Genomic DNA, 5,203 nt, shown 5'->3' with positions numbered 1-5,203 from the left:
GATATCTTGCTGATGTACATAGTGTTTGCAAGAAGGACTCATGAGCATGAAGGTACATTTCCTATATTGACATCATTTGCTCTGATGCATATAGCCAAGATACATGTAACTCTTTGCTTTCTCTATCATGTTTATGGACTCATATGACCTCATGTTCCACATTTACATGATTGCATACATGTAGGGGGAGCCTGTGCATGTTACATGTCTTTCCAAAGATTGACTTGCCTTTCCCTATATCTCTATCTAAAGCTTTGCTGTATGTTGTCATCAATTACCAAAAAGCGGGAGATTGAAAGCACAAGTGCTCCCTGGGTGATTTTGGTAATTAATGTCAACATATCTCTTGTTGGACTAATACTTTCATCTAGTATATTTCATATAAGTCCAACAGTGGAGTGGAATGTTCAAGAGGATGTGGAACCCCTACGAAATGCTAAGAACAAAAGATTGGCTCAATCTCTAAAGTCCAAGACTCTACATTTTCTATTTTAGTGATCCAAGATCACATTGAGTCTACAGGAAAGCCAACACTATTAAAAGGGGATGAGGTGTTGCTTAATGGCTTGCTTGCTCAAAGTGCTTAGTGATATGCTCCAAAGCCCTCAACCACTTTCTCATATCCACATATGTCCCAAACCAAAAGTCAAAGTCGGCCCCACCGATTTGATCCATCCGGCGCCACCGAGTTTAGTTGACATAGCCACTACTAGAAACCCTAATCAATTCGGTCACACCGATGGGATATCAGTCTGACCGAGATGGGCTTGGAAACTCTCTGTTGTTTATTACAATATTTTCGGTCCCACCGAGAAGATTCAATCGGTCACATCGAGTTTGCCTGGACAACTCTCTGTTTTCCTTATTACCAAATCGGTCCCACCGAGTTGTGTAATCGGTCAAACCGAGATGAGGTTTTACCCTAACCCTGGTGCATCGGTCTCACCGAGTTGATCATAACGGTCCCACCAAAATTGCCTAACGGTCACATTATGTACTGAATCGGTCCGACCCAGTTTTCTGATTCGGTGCCACCGAGTTTGGTATATTGTGTGTAACGGTTAGATTTTGTGTGGATGCTATATATACCCATCCACCCTATCCTCATTCGTGAGGGAAGCCATCAGAACGTGCCTACACTTCCAGTACTCATTTTTTGAGAGAGAACCACCTACTCATGTGTTGAGACCAAGATATTCCAATCCAACCATATGAATCTTGATCTCTAGCCTTCCCCAAGTTGCTTTCCACTCAAATCATCTTTCCACCAAGTCCAATCCTATGAGAGTGAGCTGAGTGTTGGGGAGACTATCATTTGAAGCACAATAGCAAGGAGTTGATCATCAACACACCATCTATTACATTTTAGAGAGTGGTGTCTCCTAGATTGGTTAGTTGGTACTTGGGAGCCTCCGACAAGATTGTGGAGTTGAACCAAGGAGTTTGTAAGGGCAAGGAGATCGCCTACTTCGTGAAGATCTACCCTAGTGAGGCAAGTCCTTCGTGGGTGATGGCCATGGTGGGATAGCCAAGGTTGCTTCTTCGCGGACCCTTCATGGGTGGAGCCCTCCTTGGACTCGCACAACCGTTACCCTTCGTGGGTTGAAGTCTCCATCAACGTGGATGTACGATAGCACCACCTATCGGAACCACGCCAAAAACATCTGTGTCTCCATTGTGTTTGCACACTCCAATCCCATTCCATTACTTTCTTGCAAGTTGCATGCTTTAGTTTCCTCTACCCATATACTCTTTGCATGCTTGCTTGATATGTATTGTGAATAGTTAAACTTGTGCTTAGACTCCAACTAAACTTGAAAAACTTAAAAACAGCCAACTTTGTGTGTTAAGGGTCTATTCACCCCCCTCTAGACATCTCTTCTCGATCCTTTCAAGTTCGGTTTGGAAAATGAGAAAGGGGTAGGTAGATGGAAATGGATCCCGAGGTGGAAGGTGGACTGTGGCGGCGGCGATTGGATAGGGGAGGAATGGACAGGCCATCTTCCCTAGAAATTAGGGTTCATTTGTTGAAATAGGTAGAGGATTAGGATAGGGGTTTATACAGTCTGCCCGATCTAAATTGGGCTGTCGAGAATAAATAGGTTAGGTAGCCCAAATAAGAAAGGGAAGATATTTTTGGGATGTTTGGGGATGATCCGGACTCATCGGTCACAACAGCCCAGTTCGGGTTCGGAGCAGTGTTCATACACGAGCAAGAGGGGGTCGGTGGTTGTGCCAAGAGGTTAGGTGGTTTGACAAGAGGGAATCGAAAACACGGTTGGTCTCGGAAACAAACGCAATGGAGAGTAGCGAGGAGCGGCAACTATGAGCGGATGCAAGTTTTAAGAAAACAATGCCGATATAATGCGAATGATGACGATATAATGCGAATGATGACATGAGATGAAATGCATGACATGAACAAAATGCAAAACTAAAGACAAAAACCAAACCACGGAGGAAATCTCATATCACATAGCCGGAAAAGGCAAGAGTTGGAGTTACAAATATGGAAATTTACATCCGGGGTCACTACTAGGGAAAAGCCTATACAGTGAACTTTAGCAGTAGCGCATGTTAGAAAAGGGCGCTACTGCTAGACAGCAGTAGTGCGCGTGAAATAACTGCGCTGCAGATACATATATAGCAGTAGCGCGTCCCGCTGTAAAAGCGCTACTACAAAATACCCACCACTAAGCCGATCGGCTACACATAGTAGTAGCGCTCTTTTAGAAACAGCGCTACCGCTAATTTTGTTGTAGCAGCGCGTTTATGAGTAAGGCGCTACTACTAACGAAAATAAAATAAAAAGAAAAACAAGTAGAGAAGTAAAAGAAAATGAAAGAAATAGAAAAAGGAGAAAGGAAAAAAATGTGAAGAAAAATAAATGAAAAAAGGGGAAAAGGAGAAAGGAATAGCAGTAGCACGTTTCAGGAAACGCGCTGTAGCTAACTTAGCTATAGCGCGTTTTCAGGAACGCGCTACCGTTACGTTTCTCTTAAACAGTGGTTTCCCTCCCCTCGGCCACCACTTCTTCCCCAAATACCTCGCCCTCGCCGCCATCTCCCCAATTCGCCGTAGCCCCACTTCACCGTCGTCTCCTGCCGGCATGGACGCCCGCAAATTCACCGTCTCCCCCCGAGGCCGCCGTCATCCTTACCGCTGCCGCCCAAGGCCGCCCTCAGCCTCACCGCCGCCCGAGGCCGCCATCGACCTCACCGTCGCCGCCCTCCACCTCACCGCCTCCCGAGCCCGCCCAGGACCGTCGTTGCCCGTGCCCAAGCCCTCCCTCTCCGCCCCTGCCTCTGTCACCGAGCACCTCCCCGCCGCCGTCTGTCCCCTCTCTGTAAATCCCGCACCCCCCCCCACTCCTCTCTCTCTGCATTTTATAGCAAAAATTAGTAGAGCAAAAGTTAGTTTATAGCAAAAAAAATTGTTTAGAGCAAAGGATGTTAAGTAGTAGATGTTAGAGCAAAAATTAGTTTAGAGCAAAAAATTTGGTTTATAGCAAAAGTTAGTTAGGGCAGTAGGGTTTAATTAGGGTAGATACTGCTTGTAGTATATAGTGATACTAGTAGATGTTAATTTGTTTAGGGCAGTAGTGGTACTAGTAGATGTTAATTAGATGTTTTTCAATTAGGGCAATAGAGTTTTGTTAGGTTAATTAGGTTAGTAGTGCTGCTAGTAGTAGTGGTACAGTAGGTTAATTAGGTGAAGTTAAAGTAATTACCTAAATGAATGAAATTAGTAGTTAACTGAATTTCTTTTCCTTTCATCATTATAGAGCACTGAAGTTAACTGAATTTTGTTCTATTAGTAGTTAAATGAATTTTCTTCTACACTTTGTTTTTGAATTAGCTTGTGAAATTTGGACATGTGGTTTCTCGTGTATATTTGGACATGTGTTGCGGTGTCGAAGAGGGATATTTGAACACTGTTTCCAGGGAAGGAAGCTGAGTGGCCTATGTTTTGCCAAAATGTTGATTCACTTCTGTACCGGCAAATTTCAGGTTCTCGATTTGTCCACTTTTAGCAAAGGTCATGCCGAAATTTTCTGTGAATTTTGGCATGACTTGTGCTACAAACTAGGACATATCGAGTGCCCGGGATTTGCCGCACCAGGAAGGAGTCAATGTTCCTGCAAAACAATAGGCCTTTTTTATGTCATTATTCATATTATTAGGTCTATAATTAATTGACTAGATTTAATCATTGGAAACATGGCTAGCAACAATGAAGGACAAGGTTCTGGTGATTGCGACGACGTCTACCGGGCGGCAGACGAATTTTTGAGCCTTGCCGATGATCAACCAATGTTGTTGCTGGGCCCACCGGTGGCATCGGGGACTGAGACCGACACTCAGACCGGTGCTGAGACTGAGACCGGCGCTAAGACTCATACCGGCATCAAGATCGATGCTGAGACTGAGACTGGCGCTGTCTCGGGGAGCGGAGCCGGTGTAGAACTGAAAGCAAAGAGGCAACGACTTCCTAACAAACTCAGGACTACTAGATTGGTGGTCACGGAGGTGGACGAAGGCAATTTTGAGCCAAAGGAACCCGAGGAAGCGCGCTCGTGCCACGGCAATCAAATAGGTTGCATCGTATGGACAACCGCCACAATCAACGATGAGAAACTACATAAGATAGATAATATGAGGCCCTCCCTTCTAAAGAAGTTTCACCAGATATTCTTGTTCCCGGTCCGGAATGAAAAGGATTATGAAGATCCAGATAAGGACCCGGCAATGAAGAAGATAAACAAACATGCCATGACCAAGTTTAGCGATGCATTGGCCGCCTGGAAAACAAGGGTGAAAGCAAGGATCATCGACAAGGAACCCTACTCCGAGATTGTAAAGGATAATACGACAATCACGAAAGAGGAGTTTCAAATATTCAAGGAAGCTTGCGAGGCCGAAGCTGCCAAAAAAAGTCTAAGTACATGAATGGGCTTCAAGAGAGGAACATTGGGAGCCACCACCTCGGAAGCCGTGGTTACGGCAGAAAGAGGTCCAAATGGGCCAAGGAGGATGCGGAAGCCGCGAGTCTGGGCATCCCAGACCCGTTGCCGGAGTTCACCATCCCGCAGGAGCGTGACGTCCTCAGGGCCCGGCACCGTTGGGACCTAGTGAAGAAGGTTTACGAGACAAACCCGGTCACAACGAAGTTCATGAGACTGCTGGGAATTTTAGTTTCTGAT

The sequence above is a fragment of the Triticum dicoccoides genome, chromosome 4B, assembly GCF_002162155.2.
Source record: "Triticum dicoccoides isolate Atlit2015 ecotype Zavitan chromosome 4B, WEW_v2.0, whole genome shotgun sequence".
Classification (NCBI taxonomy): Eukaryota; Viridiplantae; Streptophyta; class Magnoliopsida; order Poales; family Poaceae; genus Triticum; species Triticum dicoccoides.
Note: the sequence above shows the minus strand (reverse complement) of the source record.